Source organism: Carica papaya, chromosome 9 (genome assembly GCF_054855325.1).
Source record: "Carica papaya isolate Zhongbai chromosome 9, ASM5485532v1, whole genome shotgun sequence".
NCBI lineage: Eukaryota > Viridiplantae > Streptophyta > Magnoliopsida > Brassicales > Caricaceae > Carica > Carica papaya.
Window position 1 is genome coordinate 23580029 of NC_142317.1, and position 19631 is coordinate 23599659.

General features: G+C 48.4%; 1 long non-coding RNA gene across 2 annotated transcripts; it reads left to right on the forward strand.

Moving 5' to 3' along the window:
• The first annotated feature begins 15546 nt into the window (after positions 1-15546).
• Positions 15547-17830, forward strand: LOC148240204 (uncharacterized). 2 transcript variants are annotated; one of them, XR_015816260.1, is made up of 4 exons: positions 15547-15938; positions 16149-16219; positions 16463-16559; positions 17607-17830. It is a non-coding gene; the product is annotated as an uncharacterized LOC148240204 (long non-coding RNA). The 2 variants fall into 2 exon arrangements; XR_015816261.1 differs by lacking the exon at positions 17607-17830 and having other exon boundaries at positions 16463-16891.
• Positions 17831-19631: the final 1801 nt, after the last annotated feature.

Sequence of the window (19631 nt, forward strand, 5' to 3'; positions counted from 1 at the left end):
TGTCTCACCAAAGCGCCAACAACCAACCAGCCACCTTAGAAGAAAGAGTCATAGACATGTTCACCCAGTTAAGTGTCAAATTGGGAAACATGACTACCTGCATGGATCGCCAGGAGCAAAGCGAGCAACGCAATCATGCCAGACACCAAATAGTGTGTGACAAGATAGGATCGTGTGGCGACGATGTTGGTGACAGACAAAGGAGGTCGTTGCAAAGAGGTAGACGGACGCCTCCATGATTTCAAGTTCCAAATACCAGCCTTTCAAGGGAAGAATGACCCTGAAGGAACAAAAGGTCAATCGCATTTTCAGTTACTGTAACTATAGTGAAGACAAAAAAACTCAAGTTGGCCACTCTTGAGTTTATCGATTATGCCTCAGTATGATGGGATCAGTTAGCTCTTCTCCAGGAACGAGATGGAGACTTGCCTATCACCACATGGCTAGAATTGAGATCCATCATGAGGAAGTGGTTTATGCCAGCTTATTTCGACAGGGACATGAACCTGAAATTGTAATGCTTGACCACCCACGGTTCTAATTCAGTGGAAGAGTATTATAAGGAAATGAAGATAACTATAATTAGGGACCGAGTTGATGAACATCCAGAAGCCACCATGGCTCGATTCTTGGAGGGTCTAAACTAGTATATCGCCAACATCCTTGAACTCTAAAACTATGTCGACTTGGACGAGATGGTGCACAAGGCCATTTAGATTGAAAGGCAATTGAAGAGTAAAGGAACTAATCAGAGGTATGTTAATAACACTCCCCAAGGAAACCAAAGATGCACTCGAAGGGATGATAATAAGAAATTGGATTATAGTAAAGGAAAACAACCCGCTGGGAATCTAACAGTTAATCCTAAGGCACCAACCACCTGCCAAAGCACTGTTAAATGTTTCAAGTGCTTAGGAGTGGGGCATATTGCATCCCAATGTCCTAATTAGCATGCCATGATTACTGAGATGATGGAGATATTGTCAGTGACCATGACAGTAGTGATGAGCAGGAAGATCTACCACTGGTGGACACCAAAAATATAGCTTGACCAGTACGGGGAGATGTATTTGTGGCTCAACGAGCACTAAACATATAAGTTAAGTCTGAAGGCAACAGTTAGCGAGAGACTATCTTCCATTCTAGTAAATGAAAAGGTTTGTAGTGTGATAGTTGATGGAGGCAGCTGTGCTAATGTTGCCAGTACTTTTGTAGCACCCGGAAAGGAGGAGGAAAAAAAAAAAAAAAAAAAAAAAAAAAAAAAAAAAAAAGAGGGGGGGGCCACGTCAGCAGCCACGTCAGCAGCCGCGTCAGCAGCCACGTCAGCAGTCCCGGCCAACCAGGGCCTGCCACGTGGCAAGATCGCGTCACTCCGAAAGGAGCCACGTTGGCGATCCGCGTGGGTGCGATCCGACGGCCCAGATCAATCACGCGATCGGACGGCCCAGATTCAATCAAAAACGAACGGCCCAGATTAAAATGAAATGAACGGCTGTGATCAAAAGGCAAGGGGTTATAAATAGAACCTCCACACCAGACCAAAAACCCTAGCCGCCAGCCGCTCGCCGGAGAAGACGAACCAGAGGCCGACCGCCGCCACCCGCCGCCACTCGCCGCCGCACCGGGGAAATTTCCGACCGCCGATTGAGGTAAATTTCATACCCCCGACTCGTTTTTCCCCGCTGATTCCTCCTATGGCCAAATCGAGGCCGAAATCCTGGCCAAACGGCCGGAATACGCGGCCGAAGCCCAGCGGCGCCGCCGCGCCCCCTCTCGGTTTTTGCCTCCGACGAGGCCCTTCCCGGCCTCCGTTCGATGCAATTTTTATATCACCGTGATCACCATTCTTTTCTCTACAGGTTGACCGGAGCCGAATCACCAAAACACGAACCTCGCCGGAGAGCCGCTGCACCCGAGAGCGCTGCCGCCGGTAAGCTCCGTTTTTCCGTGATTTTTTGGCCCCCCGAGGGCCCTAGGGTTGTTTTCTGACAAGGACCAATGCGAGTGTGGCCGAATTCGGCCGAAAACGGCCGAAAACAGTCAACCCGAGGCGACTCGCCGCCGCCAGCGGCGGCGCCGTCGCCGGAGCACGGCGGAGCCGCCGTGCCGGAGTTGCGATTTGGTCCGAAAGGGGCCCTGGGCCTAATTTGGATTTTTTTTGGAACACGTGCAGGTACTGTTAGTGTGTTTCAGTTCCCCGGGAAAAATTCAGGGAAAATTAGGGACGGCCTGCAGGCGCACTGTGAATCGTATTCGGATCTCGAAAACAAGTAAGGACCCCTCACCCTATTTCCTATCACGGTATTAAAGTTCAAAATGATAAAACGGTATTTCTTGAATTAACGCATGTGTGAAATTGCTTAAGGTTGCTAATGGAGCCCGAGTCTAGTGTGATTGATGATTTACTGTTATTTGGCCTGTTTTACAGCTTTAAATGCATTATGGGGTTTGATGTGTTCATTTTATAGTTTCGAATGCATATATTACTGTTTTATTAATTATGGGTTGAATGACTGAAGAACTGATACTGTATGTTGTCTGTTCGGCATGAATTACGATTTGCTTGTTTAAATGTGAACTGATGATGCTTATTGAGGAAAAAGGGAAATGAAACATTGTATAGACTGATAATTGTATGATGGGGTCAGCCTGACTAGATATCCTGGGAGATGGTGGACGGACCGGGTCCGTAGGGAACCCTACCGGGATTGTGGTCTCACATGCCGGACGGGGTATGGAGATCTTATGGTTTTGGCGCCCATACCGGACGGGGTATGGGGACGGCCCGTTTCACCCTCATACCGGACGGGGTATTGAGGTTTATGGTTTTGGCGCCCATACCGGACGGGGTATGGGGACGGCCCGTTTCACCCTCATACCGGACGGGGTATTGAGGTTTATGGTTTTGGCGCCCATACCGGACGGGGTATGGGGACGGTCCTGGAAACTGATTATGAATGTTAAAGGTTAACGGGTAGCGGAACCCCTATGGACCCCCACGGATACTAGTAGGCTGGTAAATGAGAAAAAGATATGTTGTACAATGATTGAATTACAAGAGGCGTGATAAGTGTTATGTTTTACAGCTTAGATTATTCAATGATTATGATGATGTTATTGTTTTTCTCATATTGTTTTCATAAATTCCACCAAGGTAAGTGGATGGTAAAGGTTTTCATGTTAATAAACGAGTTTATTGTAAATTATGCTCCATTGGTCTTTTTGTGTTTTTCTACCCACCTTTACCTCCGTGACGGTGAGATATCGTGATGTTCTTACTGGGCTAGTGTAGCTCACTCCTTATTTAACCATCTCAGATCAGGAAGACATGGTTCCCGAGCCCGTTCCGCAGGAGGACGACGAAGGGGATACCTAGAGACTCTGTAGTCATACTCATAGTTTTATTTTCGAGTTTCTCTCTTAGTTAGTTTAATCTTTTATATTTTAAGTACGTTTCTGGTTTTTCGTGTAAGGGATGTTAACTGAAATTTTGATCTCGCTTCCGCATTTGATATATTTAAATACTCATTTCATTTTAATATTTCCGGGGCCGTTACAGTTGGTATCAGAGCCGCATTTCCTCGGACCCATCCCTTACACTATAGTCCTTTAAAAAAAAAAAAATACTCACCGATGGGTCGTTACTCAACCATTCCTTGTAAATGCAGGTACACAGAAATGAGGAGAGGAAGGCCCCCACTAAACCGAGCGGCCCAAGATAATTCACTTCGGGAGGATTTGGACAGATTATATGAGATGGTGGAAGCTCTCGTAGCTGCCCAGCGAAGGCAAGAGGAGAGAAGGGAGTTACCCGGACCTCCTCCGCTAGCGCAGGTTGAGCCCCCGTTACAGCAGGCTGATCCCGAGCCACCCCGGCAGGAGCCTGTTCCTCCACAGTACCACCCGGCACCACAGCCGCGGTACGACCCGGTACCACAGCCACAGTACCAACAGGTACCGCCACAGCATATTCCAGTGCCCCCACCCCATCAGCAGGCGCCACCACAGGGTCCCCCAGTTCACCCTCAGCCGGCCCCAGTTCCTTTACCTCGGGACCTCGCTCCCTCCTTGATCGACCCCGGCTTCATAGAGAGGTACAGGAGACTGAACCCTTCTACTTTTTCAGGGGGATCCTCTTTCGAAGAGGCCCAATACTGGCTGGCGGAGACTGAGAGAGCATTTGAGACCTTGGGAGTAATTCCTGAGCAGAGGGCTGCCATTGCCTCCTACATGCTGGTAGGGGAAGCAGTACGCTGGTGGGAGCTCAAGCGGGCCACCTTGCCTGTACCAGTTACTTGGGAGCAGTTCCTAGCGGCTTTCCATGCGGAGTATCTCCCTAAGCACATCCAACATTTAAAGGAAATTGAATTTGCTCAGTTGGTCCAGGGTAATATGACAGTGTCGGAGTATGCCCGCAAGTTCCTGGAGCTGGGTCGACATGCCCCGGAGACATTGTTGGATGAGGGCCGAAAGGCCAGGAAATTCCAGTGGGGTCTCCGCCCGGAGATCAGACAGCACTTGTTGGTGATGGAGCTCGAGACATATTCGGCAGTCCTGGCAAAGGCGCAGATCATAGAAAGGAGCTTCGACACCCGCCCTCAGCTAACGGGAAGTTCCCGACCTTCAGCCCCGCTCCACAGGCCAGCGCCTACCATGCCTGTCCAACCCAGTAAGAGACCCAGGCCTGCCGTTCAGGGCCCTCCTCAGGCTATGGGGGCAGCTCGTGGGAAGATCTGCCAGTACTGCGGCAGGGATCATGGGGACCGACCCTGCTACCGCCTCAACAACACATGTCGCATATGCGGCAGTGCCCAGCACTATGCGAGGGAGTGCCCTAGGAACCAGAATCAAGGGAGGCCTCCAATCCAGGGCAGAGTTTACAACCTTACCCAGAAGGATGCCGATGCAGACCCGGACGTGGTACATGGTATGTATACTATCTCTGGCCACATTGCTCATATTTTGTTTGATACTGGTGCATCACATTCTTTTATTTCACATGTTCTTGCTTCCAAAATTTGTGTATCACCTGATAGACTAGATTCATTATTGTTTGTATCTACCGCTGGGGGGGAGACATTACTAGGAGAGGTTGTCTACAGGGCATGTGCCGTGGAGATAGCAGATAGGAAATTGAGGGTAGACTTGATAGGGTTAGACACAGGGGATTTTGATGTAATCCTAGGAATGGATTGGCTGGCGGCGTATCACGCCACCATAGACTGCTTTAATAAAAAGATTGTATTTAATCCTCCCAACGAGGAGCCATTTACAAGTTAATAAAATTATTCGGTACTGATTCTCCCTAATGACAAATTCTTTTCTTCTTAATTTCCAGTGCGTTGATATTGTATTTTCCCTAACTAGGTAAACCCAAGAAGGAAGTTTGTATCCAAGAGATTCCAGTAGTCCGAGACTTTCCAGACGTATTTCCGGATGAACTGCCCGGTCTACCAGGGGACAGAGAGGTCGAGTTCACCATAGACTTACAGCCAGGAACCCAACCCATCTCGGTAGCTCCTTACCGAATGAGCCGCATCGAAATGGAAGAGCTAAGGAAACAAATCACTGAGCTACAAAACAGTGGCTTCATTAGACACAGCATTTCCCCATGGGGTGCCGGGGTTACTTTTGCAAGGAAAGGAGATGGAACGTTGAGGCTGTGTATTGATTATAGAAGGATAAACAAGGTAACAATTAAAAACAAGTATCCTCTCCCCCGGATTGATGACCTTTTCGATCAGTTGCAGGGTGCACAGGTCTTTTCTAAAATAGATCTACGATCAGGTTACCATCAGGTAAAAGTGAGAGCAGAAGACATCCCCAAGACGGCATTCCGAACCAGGTACGGACACTATGAGTTCCTGGTTATGCCGTTTGGGCTAACCAACGCCCCGGCCATCTTTATGGATCTAATGAACAGAATCTTCAGAGAGTTTCTGGATAAATTTGTCATCGTGTTCATCGATGATATCTTAGTCTACTCAAAAAGTAGAGAAGAACATGCTCATCATCTTGCCCAAGTCCTCCAGGTACTCAGGGAAAAGAAGTTGTATGCAAAGTTGAGCAAGTGTGGATTTTGGCTCGAGCAAACCGCCTTCCTAGGACATGTTATATCGAAGGAAGGGGTGTCGGTGAACCCCGAAAAGGTTGAAGCGGTACTTGGTTGGAAAAGGCTGACAACAGTTAAGGAAATTCGCAGTTTCCTAGGGATGGCGGGTTATTACCACCGGTTTGTCGAAGGGTTCTCCAGTCTAGCGGCCCCCCTAACCCGACTCACAAAGAAGAATGCAAAGTTTGATTGGAATGAGAACTGCGAAAGGAGTTTTTCAGAATTGAAGAAGCGACTGACTACTGCACCCGTGCTGGCTCTACCGAGCGGATCAGGAGGGTATACAGTTTATAGTGATGCCTCCTATCTGGGCCTGGGTTGTGTCCTGATGCAGCATGGAAAGGTTATAGCATATGGGTCTAGACAGCTAAAGAATCATGAGAAGAACTATCCTACCCATGACTTGGAGCTTGCCGCAATCATACACGCCTTGAAAATCTGGCGCCATTATTTGTATGGAGAGACCTTTCAGATCTACACCGATCATAAGAGTTTGAAGCACATCTTCACTCAGAAGGATCTCAACATGCGTCAGAGAAGGTGGATGGAACTCCTCAAGGACTATGATTGTGACATCCTATACCATCCAGGTAAGGGCAACGTAGTAGCCGATGCCCTCAGTAGGAAGAGTGCAGGCACCCTAGCCCATCTGATGGTTTCGGAATGCAGGTCCATTGGGGCTACGCAGCAGGTTCGACTGCAAGATCTGAAGAGGGCCACATGTTTGAGCCACCTAGCAGTCCAACCCGAGTTAATCCAAAGAATAAAGGAAGCCCAGTCAGTCGACCCCGCCCTAGTAAACCGCAAGAAGGATGCAGAACAAGGAGTGAACTCAGAATTTCAGATCTCTGCCGACGGATTGATTCGTTTCAAGGACAGAATGTGTGTCCCAGACGACAATGAATTAAAAAGAGACATCATGACAGAGTCCCATAGTTCAAGGTTCGCCATGCATCCAGGAAGTACAAAAATGTACCAAACTATGCGACCCCGATTCTGGTGGAATGGGATGAAGAGAGATATAGCCGACTTTGTATCTAAGTGTTTGGTATGTCAGCAGGTCAAGGCAGAACATCAACGCCCAGGGGGGTTGCTTCAGCCTTTACCGATTCCAGAATGGAAGTGGGAACACATCACCATGGACTTCGTATCGGGACTACCCAAGGCACGATCAGGACACGATGCCATATGGGTAATTGTTGATCGACTCACTAAGTCTTCCCACTTCCTGGCCATCAGAATGACTGATTCGTTGGACAAGTTGGCAAGAATGTATGTCCGGGAAATAGTCAGACTGCATGGGGTCCCAGTAACAGTGGTGTCCGACAGGGATCCCAGATTCACTTCTCGGTTCTGGAATAGTTTCCAGCAAGCTATGGGAACAAAGCTGTCCCTTAGTACTGCCTTCCACCCCCAAACCGATGGACAATCAGAGAGGACAATCCGTACGCTGGAGGATATGCTCCGAGCTTGTGTCCTTGACTCCGGAGGCCATTGGGACGACCATCTACCCCTGATAGAGTTTGCCTACAACAACAGTTACCAAGCAAGCATCGGCATGGCCCCATACGAGGCGCTATACGGTCGTCCGTGCAGGTCACCGATTTGTTGGGAGTAAGTGGGCGATAGAAGATTGTTTGGCCCGAATTTGGTGGAAGAAACCACGTCCAAGATAGTTAAGATCAAGAAGAACATCCAGACGGCTCAGAGTAGGCAAAAGAGCTATGCTGATACCCGGAGGAGAGACCTGGCCTTTGAGAAAGGTGACCGGGTGTTTCTTAAAGTCACCCCCTTCAAGGGAATTAGTAGGTTCGGCAGAAGGGGAAAATTAAACCCCAGATACATTGGACCCTTTGAAATCTTAGACAAGATTGGTACCACTGCCTACAGACTTGCACTGCCCCCTGAGCTCTCCCGGGTTCACAATGTGTTTCATGTATCTATGCTGCGCAAGTACAATCCGGACCCTTCTCATGTCGTGGCCCATGAACCGCTTTCACTCCGAGAGGACTTGTCTTATGAAGAAGTACCGGTCAGTATCACGGACCGAGAAAGCAGAATACTCCGTAACCGGGAAATATCATTTGTAAAAGTCTTGTGGCAGAACCACACGCCTAGGGAGGCGACTTGGGAGCTGGAATCAGAATTTAGGGCCCAATATCCTCATCTGTTTGATCAAGAGTAATGAGGCAAATTTGGGGACCAAATTTCTTTATGGGGGGGAGAGTTGTAGCACCCGGAAAGGAGGAGGAAAAAAAAAAAAAAAAAAAAAAAAAAAAAAAGAGGGGGGGCCACGTCAGCAGCCACGTCAGCAGCCGCGTCAGCAGCCACGTCAGCAGTCCCGGCCAACCAGGGCCTGCCACGTGGCAAGATCGCGTCACTCCGAAAGGAGCCACGTTGGCGATCCGCGTGGGTGCGATCCGACGGCCCAGATCAATCACGCGATCGGACGGCCCAGATTCAAACGCACGGACGGCCCAGATTCAATCAAAAACGAACGGCCCAGATTAAAACGAAATGAACGGCTGTGATCAAAAGGCAAGGGGTTATAAATAGAACCTCCACACCAGACCAAAAACCCTAGCCGCCAGCCGCTCGCCGGAGAAGACGAACCAGAGGCCGACCGCCGCCACCCGCCGCCACTCGCCGCCGCACCGGGGAAATTTCCGACCGCCGATTGAGGTAAATTTCATACCCCCGACTCGTTTTTCCCCGCTGATTCCTCCTATGGCCAAATCGAGGCCGAAATCCTGGCCAAACGGCCGGAATACGCGGCCGAAGCCCAGCGGCGCCGCCGCGCCCCCTCTCGGTTTTTGCCTCCGACGAGGCCCTTCCCGGCCTCCGTTCGATGCAATTTTTATATCACCGTGATCACCATTCTTTTCTCTACAGGTTGACCGGAGCCGAATCACCAAAACACGAACCTCGCCGGAGAGCCGCTGCACCCGAGAGCGCCGCCGCCGGTAAGCTCCGTTTTTCCGTGATTTTTTGGCCCCCCGAGGGCCCTAGGGTTGTTTTCTGACAAGGACCAATGCGAGTGTGGCCGAATTCGGCCAAAAACGGCCGAAAACAGTCAACCCGAGGCGACTCGCCGCCGCCAGCGGCGGCGCCGTCGCCGGAGCACGGCGGAGCCGCCGTGCCGGAGTTGCGATTTGGTCCGAAAGGGGCCCTGGGCCTAATTTGGATTTTTTTTGGAACACGTGCAGGTACTGTTAGTGTGTTTCAGTTCCCCGGGAAAAATTCAGGGAAAATTAGGGACGGCCTGCAGGCGCACTGTGAATCGTATTCGGATCTCGAAAACAAGTAAGGACCCCTCACCCTATTTCCTATCACGGTATTAAAGTTCAAAATGATAAAACGGTATTTCTTGAATTAACGCATGTGTGAAATTGCTTAAGGTTGCTAATGGAGCCCGAGTCTAGTGTGATTGATGATTTACTGTTATTTGGCCTGTTTTACAGCTTTAAATGCATTATGGGGTTTGATGTGTTCATTTTATAGTTTCGAATGCATATATTACTGTTTTATTAATTATGGGTTGAATGACTGAAGAACTGATACTGTATGTTGTCTGTTCGGCATGAATTACGATTTGCTTGTTTAAATGTGAACTGATGATGCTTATTGAGGAAAAAGGGAAATGAAACATTGTATAGACTGATAATTGTATGATGGGGTCAGCCTGACTAGATATCCTGGGAGATGGTGGACGGACCGGGTCCGTAGGGAACCCTACCGGGATTGTGGTCTCACATGCCGGACGGGGTATGGAGATCTTATGGTTTTGGCGCCCATACCGGACGGGGTATGGGGACGGCCCGTTTCACCCTCATACCGGACGGGGTATTGAGGTTTATGGTTTTGGCGCCCATACCGGACGGGGTATGGGGACGGCCCGTTTCACCCTCATACCGGACGGGGTATTGAGGTTTATGGTTTTGGCGCCCATACCGGACGGGGTATGGGGACGGTCCTGGAAACTGATTATGAATGTTAAAGGTTAACGGGTAGCGGAACCCCTATGGACCCCCACGGATACTAGTAGGCTGGTAAATGAGAAAAAGATATGTTGTACAATGATTGAATTACAAGAGGCGTGATAAGTGTTATGTTTTACAGCTTAGATTATTCAATGATTATGATGATGTTATTGTTTTTCTCATATTGTTTTCATAAATTCCACCAAGGTAAGTGGATGGTAAAGGTTTTCATGTTAATAAACGAGTTTATTGTAAATTATGCTCCATTGGTCTTTTTGTGTTTTTCTACCCACCTTTACCTCCGTGACGGTGAGATATCGTGATGTTCTTACTGGGCTAGTGTAGCTCACTCCTTATTTAACCATCTCAGATCAGGAAGACATGGTTCCCGAGCCCGTTCCGCAGGAGGACGACGAAGGGGATACCTAGAGACTCTGTAGTCATACTCATAGTTTTATTTTCGAGTTTCTCTCTTAGTTAGTTTAATCTTTTATATTTTAAGTACGTTTCTGGTTTTTCGTGTAAGGGATGTTAACTGAAATTTTGATCTCGCTTCCGCATTTGATATATTTAAATACTCATTTCATTTTAATATTTCCGGGGCCGTTACAGTTGGTATCAGAGCCGCATTTCCTCGGACCCATCCCTTACACTATAGTCCTTTAAAAAAAAAAAATACTCACCGATGGGTCGTTACTCAACCATTCCTTGTAAATGCAGGTACACAGAAATGAGGAGAGGAAGGCCCCCACTAAACCGAGCGGCCCAAGATAATTCACTTCGGGAGGATTTGGACAGATTATATGAGATGGTGGAAGCTCTCGTAGCTGCCCAGCGAAGGCAAGAGGAGAGAAGGGAGTTACCCGGACCTCCTCCGCTAGCGCAGGTTGAGCCCCCGTTACAGCAGGCTGATCCCGAGCCACCCCGGCAGGAGCCTGTTCCTCCACAGTACCACCCGGCACCACAGCCGCGGTACGACCCGGTACCACAGCCACAGTACCAACAGGTACCGCCACAGCATATTCCAGTGCCCCCACCCCATCAGCAGGCGCCACCACAGGGTCCCCCAGTTCACCCTCAGCCGGCCCCAGTTCCTTTACCTCGGGACCTCGCTCCCTCCTTGATCGACCCCGGCTTCATAGAGAGGTACAGGAGACTGAACCCTTCTACTTTTTCAGGGGGATCCTCTTTCGAAGAGGCCCAATACTGGCTGGCGGAGACTGAGAGAGCATTTGAGACCTTGGGAGTAATTCCTGAGCAGAGGGCTGCCATTGCCTCCTACATGCTGGTAGGGGAAGCAGTACGCTGGTGGGAGCTCAAGCGGGCCACCTTGCCTGTACCAGTTACTTGGGAGCAGTTCCTAGCGGCTTTCCATGCGGAGTATCTCCCTAAGCACATCCAACATTTAAAGGAAATTGAATTTGCTCAGTTGGTCCAGGGTAATATGACAGTGTCGGAGTATGCCCGCAAGTTCCTGGAGCTGGGTCGACATGCCCCGGAGACATTGTTGGATGAGGGCCGAAAGGCCAGGAAATTCCAGTGGGGTCTCCGCCCGGAGATCAGACAGCACTTGTTGGTGATGGAGCTCGAGACATATTCGGCAGTCCTGGCAAAGGCGCAGATCATAGAAAGGAGCTTCGACACCCGCCCTCAGCTAACGGGAAGTTCCCGACCTTCAGCCCCGCTCCACAGGCCAGCGCCTACCATGCCTGTCCAACCCAGTAAGAGACCCAGGCCTGCCGTTCAGGGCCCTCCTCAGGCTATGGGGGCAGCTCGTGGGAAGATCTGCCAGTACTGCGGCAGGGATCATGGGGACCGACCCTGCTACCGCCTCAACAACACATGTCGCATATGCGGCAGTGCCCAGCACTATGCGAGGGAGTGCCCTAGGAACCAGAATCAAGGGAGGCCTCCAATCCAGGGCAGAGTTTACAACCTTACCCAGAAGGATGCCGATGCAGACCCGGACGTGGTACATGGTATGTATACTATCTCTGGCCACATTGCTCATATTTTGTTTGATACTGGTGCATCACATTCTTTTATTTCACATGTTCTTGCTTCCAAAATTTGTGTATCACCTGATAGACTAGATTCATTATTGTTTGTATCTACCGCTGGGGGGGAGACATTACTAGGAGAGGTTGTCTACAGGGCATGTGCCGTGGAGATAGCAGATAGGAAATTGAGGGTAGACTTGATAGGGTTAGACACAGGGGATTTTGATGTAATCCTAGGAATGGATTGGCTGGCGGCGTATCACGCCACCATAGACTGCTTTAATAAAAAGATTGTATTTAATCCTCCCAACGAGGAGCCATTTACAAGTTAATAAAATTATTCGGTACTGATTCTCCCTAATGACAAATTCTTTTCTTCTTAATTTCCAGTGCGTTGATATTGTATTTTCCCTAACTAGGTAAACCCAAGAAGGAAGTTTGTATCCAAGAGATTCCAGTAGTCCGAGACTTTCCAGACGTATTTCCGGATGAACTGCCCGGTCTACCAGGGGACAGAGAGGTCGAGTTCACCATAGACTTACAGCCAGGAACCCAACCCATCTCGGTAGCTCCTTACCGAATGAGCCGCATCGAAATGGAAGAGCTAAGGAAACAAATCACTGAGCTACAAAACAGTGGCTTCATTAGACACAGCATTTCCCCATGGGGTGCCGGGGTTACTTTTGCAAGGAAAGGAGATGGAACGTTGAGGCTGTGTATTGATTATAGAAGGATAAACAAGGTAACAATTAAAAACAAGTATCCTCTCCCCCGGATTGATGACCTTTTCGATCAGTTGCAGGGTGCACAGGTCTTTTCTAAAATAGATCTACGATCAGGTTACCATCAGGTAAAAGTGAGAGCAGAAGACATCCCCAAGACGGCATTCCGAACCAGGTACGGACACTATGAGTTCCTGGTTATGCCGTTTGGGCTAACCAACGCCCCGGCCATCTTTATGGATCTAATGAACAGAATCTTCAGAGAGTTTCTGGATAAATTTGTCATCGTGTTCATCGATGATATCTTAGTCTACTCAAAAAGTAGAGAAGAACATGCTCATCATCTTGCCCAAGTCCTCCAGGTACTCAGGGAAAAGAAGTTGTATGCAAAGTTGAGCAAGTGTGGATTTTGGCTCGAGCAAACCGCCTTCCTAGGACATGTTATATCGAAGGAAGGGGTGTCGGTGAACCCCGAAAAGGTTGAAGCGGTACTTGGTTGGAAAAGGCTGACAACAGTTAAGGAAATTCGCAGTTTCCTAGGGATGGCGGGTTATTACCACCGGTTTGTCGAAGGGTTCTCCAGTCTAGCGGCCCCCCTAACCCGACTCACAAAGAAGAATGCAAAGTTTGATTGGAATGAGAACTGCGAAAGGAGTTTTTCAGAATTGAAGAAGCGACTGACTACTGCACCCGTGCTGGCTCTACCGAGCGGATCAGGAGGGTATACAGTTTATAGTGATGCCTCCTATCTGGGCCTGGGTTGTGTCCTGATGCAGCATGGAAAGGTTATAGCATATGGGTCTAGACAGCTAAAGAATCATGAGAAGAACTATCCTACCCATGACTTGGAGCTTGCCGCAATCATACACGCCTTGAAAATCTGGCGCCATTATTTGTATGGAGAGACCTTTCAGATCTACACCGATCATAAGAGTTTGAAGCACATCTTCACTCAGAAGGATCTCAACATGCGTCAGAGAAGGTGGATGGAACTCCTCAAGGACTATGATTGTGACATCCTATACCATCCAGGTAAGGGCAACGTAGTAGCCGATGCCCTCAGTAGGAAGAGTGCAGGCACCCTAGCCCATCTGATGGTTTCGGAATGCAGGTCCATTGGGGCTACGCAGCAGGTTCGACTGCAAGATCTGAAGAGGGCCACATGTTTGAGCCACCTAGCAGTCCAACCCGAGTTAATCCAAAGAATAAAGGAAGCCCAGTCAGTCGACCCCGCCCTAGTAAACCGCAAGAAGGATGCAGAACAAGGAGTGAACTCAGAATTTCAGATCTCTGCCGACGGATTGATTCGTTTCAAGGACAGAATGTGTGTCCCAGACGACAATGAATTAAAAAGAGACATCATGACAGAGTCCCATAGTTCAAGGTTCGCCATGCATCCAGGAAGTACAAAAATGTACCAAACTATGCGACCCCGATTCTGGTGGAATGGGATGAAGAGAGATATAGCCGACTTTGTATCTAAGTGTTTGGTATGTCAGCAGGTCAAGGCAGAACATCAACGCCCAGGGGGGTTGCTTCAGCCTTTACCGATTCCAGAATGGAAGTGGGAACACATCACCATGGACTTCGTATCGGGACTACCCAAGGCACGATCAGGACACGATGCCATATGGGTAATTGTTGATCGACTCACTAAGTCTTCCCACTTCCTGGCCATCAGAATGACTGATTCGTTGGACAAGTTGGCAAGAATGTATGTCCGGGAAATAGTCAGACTGCATGGGGTCCCAGTAACAGTGGTGTCCGACAGGGATCCCAGATTCACTTCTCGGTTCTGGAATAGTTTCCAGCAAGCTATGGGAACAAAGCTGTCCCTTAGTACTGCCTTCCACCCCCAAACCGATGGACAATCAGAGAGGACAATCCGTACGCTGGAGGATATGCTCCGAGCTTGTGTCCTTGACTCCGGAGGCCATTGGGACGACCATCTACCCCTGATAGAGTTTGCCTACAACAACAGTTACCAAGCAAGCATCGGCATGGCCCCATACGAGGCGCTATACGGTCGTCCGTGCAGGTCACCGATTTGTTGGGAGTAAGTGGGCGATAGAAGATTGTTTGGCCCGAATTTGGTGGAAGAAACCACGTCCAAGATAGTTAAGATCAAGAAGAACATCCAGACGGCTCAGAGTAGGCAAAAGAGCTATGCTGATACCCGGAGGAGAGACCTGGCCTTTGAGAAAGGTGACCGGGTGTTTCTTAAAGTCACCCCCTTCAAGGGAATTAGTAGGTTCGGCAGAAGGGGAAAATTAAACCCCAGATACATTGGACCCTTTGAAATCTTAGACAAGATTGGTACCACTGCCTACAGACTTGCACTGCCCCCTGAGCTCTCCCGGGTTCACAATGTGTTTCATGTATCTATGCTGCGCAAGTACAATCCGGACCCTTCTCATGTCGTGGCCCATGAACCGCTTTCACTCCGAGAGGACTTGTCTTATGAAGAAGTACCGGTCAGTATCACGGACCGAGAAAGCAGAATACTCCGTAACCGGGAAATATCATTTGTAAAAGTCTTGTGGCAGAACCACACGCCTAGGGAGGCGACTTGGGAGCTGGAATCAGAATTTAGGGCCCAATATCCTCATCTGTTTGATCAAGAGTAATGAGGCAAATTTGGGGACCAAATTTCTTTATGGGGGGGAGAGTTGTAGCACCCGGAAAGGAGGAGGAAAAAAAAAAAAAAAAAAAAAAAAAAAAAAAGAGGGGGGGCCACGTCAGCAGCCACGTCAGCAGCCGCGTCAGCAGCCACGTCAGCAGTCCCGGCCAACCAGGGCCTGCCACGTGGCAAGATCGCGTCACTCCGAAAGGAGCCACGTTGGCGATCCGCGTGGGTGCGATCCGACGGCCCAGATCAATCACGCGATCGGACGGCCCAGATTCAAACGCACGGACGGCCCAGATTCAATCAAAAACGAACGGCCCAGATTAAAACGAAATGAACGGCTGTGATCAAAAGGCAAGGGGTTATAAATAGAACCTCCACACCAGACCAAAAACCCTAGCCGCCAGCCGCTCGCCGGAGAAGACGAACCAGAGGCCGACCGCCGCCACCCGCCGCCACTCGCCGCCGCACCGGGGAAATTTCCGACCGCCGATTGAGGTAAATTTCATACCCCCGACTCGTTTTTCCCCGCTGATTCCTCCTATGGCCAAATCGAGGCCGAAATCCTGGCCAAACGGCCGGAATACGCGGCCGAAGCCCAGCGGCGCCGCCGCGCCCCCTCTCGGTTTTTGCCTCCGACGAGGCCCTTCCCGGCCTCCGTTCGATGCAATTTTTATATCACCGTGATCACCATTCTTTTCTCTACAGGTTGACCGGAGCCGAATCACCAAAACACGAACCTCGCCGGAGAGCCGCTGCACCCGAGAGCGCCGCCGCCGGTAAGCTCCGTTTTTCCGTGATTTTTTGGCCCCCCGAGGGCCCTAGGGTTGTTTTCTGACAAGGACCAATGCGAGTGTGGCCGAATTCGGCCAAAAACGGCCGAAAACAGTCAACCCGAGGCGACTCGCCGCCGCCAGCGGCGGCGCCGTCGCCGGAGCACGGCGGAGCCGCCGTGCCGGAGTTGCGATTTGGTCCGAAAGGGGCCCTGGGCCTAATTTGGATTTTTTTTGGAACACGTGCAGGTACTGTTAGTGTGTTTCAGTTCCCCGGGAAAAATTCAGGGAAAATTAGGGACGGCCTGCAGGCGCACTGTGAATCGTATTCGGATCTCGAAAACAAGTAAGGACCCCTCACCCTATTTCCTATCACGGTATTAAAGTTCAAAATGATAAAACGGTATTTCTTGAATTAACGCATGTGTGAAATTGCTTAAGGTTGCTAATGGAGCCCGAGTCTAGTGTGATTGATGATTTACTGTTATTTGGCCTGTTTTACAGCTTTAAATGCATTATGGGGTTTGATGTGTTCATTTTATAGTTTCGAATGCATATATTACTGTTTTATTAATTATGGGTTGAATGACTGAAGAACTGATACTGTATGTTGTCTGTTCGGCATGAATTACGATTTGCTTGTTTAAATGTGAACTGATGATGCTTATTGAGGAAAAAGGGAAATGAAACATTGTATAGACTGATAATTGTATGATGGGGTCAGCCTGACTAGATATCCTGGGAGATGGTGGACGGACCGGGTCCGTAGGGAACCCTACCGGGATTGTGGTCTCACATGCCGGACGGGGTATGGAGATCTTATGGTTTTGGCGCCCATACCGGACGGGGTATGGGGACGGCCCGTTTCACCCTCATACCGGACGGGGTATTGAGGTTTATGGTTTTGGCGCCCATACCGGACGGGGTATGGGGACGGCCCGTTTCACCCTCATACCGGACGGGGTATTGAGGTTTATGGTTTTGGCGCCCATACCGGACGGGGTATGGGGACGGTCCTGGAAACTGATTATGAATGTTAAAGGTTAACGGGTAGCGGAACCCCTATGGACCCCCACGGATACTAGTAGGCTGGTAAATGAGAAAAAGATATGTTGTACAATGATTGAATTACAAGAGGCGTGATAAGTGTTATGTTTTACAGCTTAGATTATTCAATGATTATGATGATGTTATTGTTTTTCTCATATTGTTTTCATAAATTCCACCAAGGTAAGTGGATGGTAAAGGTTTTCATGTTAATAAACGAGTTTATTGTAAATTATGCTCCATTGGTCTTTTTGTGTTTTTCTACCCACCTTTACCTCCGTGACGGTGAGATATCGTGATGTTCTTACTGGGCTAGTGTAGCTCACTCCTTATTTAACCATCTCAGATCAGGAAGACATGGTTCCCGAGCCCGTTCCGCAGGAGGACGACGAAGGGGATACCTAGAGACTCTGTAGTCATACTCATAGTTTTATTTTCGAGTTTCTCTCTTAGTTAGTTTAATCTTTTATATTTTAAGTACGTTTCTGGTTTTTCGTGTAAGGGATGTTAACTGAAATTTTGATCTCGCTTCCGCATTTGATATATTTAAATACTCATTTCATTTTAATATTTCCGGGGCCGTTACAACTTTGCTGGTGGATCGGGCAGGGTTAATGTGTAGATGGCACCCTACTCCCTATAAGTTGCACTAGTTGGATGATAATAGAGAGATCCATATCACCCAGTAGGTATGTGTCCCATTCGCCATTGGTGACTATAAGGATGAAATATTGTGCAATGTAGTTCTCATGCAAGCAGGAGACCTAATGCTAGGGAGGCCGTGGCAATATGACCGCGATGTTAGTCATGTTAGTGAAAAGAATTAGTACTCTATTCGAATGGGTAACCATACCCATGTCATAACTCCTTTACCAAGGAAGGACATTTATGAGGATCAGCTAAAAATTAAAAAATCATACAAGGAGTTCACTAAGTGACAGGCAAAGCAGGACCCCAATCTGGATCTAGACCAAAATTGCTTCTTCATTCAAGAACAGCCCGAGCACCCAGTTGGATGTCTGGTAAATCCTCTGTCCTCATTAACCTTAGATGAAAAATTTATTATCTCTGCAGATTCGAGGATGAATCCTCTCAAAAAAAGGAGATGACACGATACCCGCTGACAACACACCTAAACTAGAGGGGTGCAAGAATAGGGCAAGTGTAGCTGAACTTCAGAGAAATGAGAGAAAGCAATTGCGAGGTGGCGATGCTCTAACCTACTATGTTCCCGACCAAGTATCAAATAGCGAGGCTAAGTCCATCAGACACAATTTCTAGTCTAAGAGGAAATGACACCAGAAGGCGACAGAAACTCAAAGGGTAACAGGCCTTACTGCTAAGGAATGACTTGGCCCAAAAAGCCCAACCCAAGACGAAAGCCCAAATGTAGTATGGGTTTGGGTACCCATGGCGTACACATCTGTTGTACACATCTGTTGCAATGCACGTATAGGATACTTGGCCCACACTCCCACCAATATACCTCGGTTCCATGGTGAGGTAGTTAGAGCGATCTTATACACCCCAAGAAAATCAGAGAAGACAACCTTCTCGAAGTAGAGATCTAGAAGCCCGCAAGTAGGTGAAGAAGCCCACACATGCGCCGGACATGCGACCCGACCCGCATGATTACTGAATGCACATGGACCGCACGTACAAGCACCCGTAAGTGCACATGCACGCGGCCCACTAGGCCTGCGTAGAGCCAATCGTGCGCGCGTAGGTCCATGGGGCGAACTTGCACATCCCGTACTAATAGGCCCATGGACGGCCCGACAAGACAGCCGAAGCCATTAGCCCGCAATTCTTGTGGGCTTCCTCTCGCGCCACCTGCATGAACCGACCGATCGACCCAGTCTGGGTAGCCTAACCTACTGGCCCCCTTTTCCCTTTTATTTTAAATTATTTATTTTATTTAAAATATTTTTAAAATGGCTTGCAACCCGCTTTTTAAAACTCATGTGTTAAAATTAATTTCCAGATTTTTTTTAATGAATTTCACATGGGATAAATATGAAATTAAATTTAATATTATTTTATTATAAGTCTATCCCTTAGAATTATTTAGTTAATTTATTTAGAATAGAATATTTATTTTATTTTGTAATTATCCTAGATTAAGATAGAATTTTATCTATGTTAATATTTTATTATTTATCTCAAGATTTTTGTATTCATCTAGATTACCCAAGAAAGGCTATAAATAGACATTTGCCACTAGGATGTAAAGCACACCTTTAAGAATAAATTTGAGTAAATTATTGAGAGCTTTGGCTTTCTTTCTTTTAGCATTTTTGGTAAAATTAGCTTCTTCAAGTTCTTCGGGAAGTAGGAGTCTTTAGAAGTCTTGTTGAACTAAGCAGCGGGG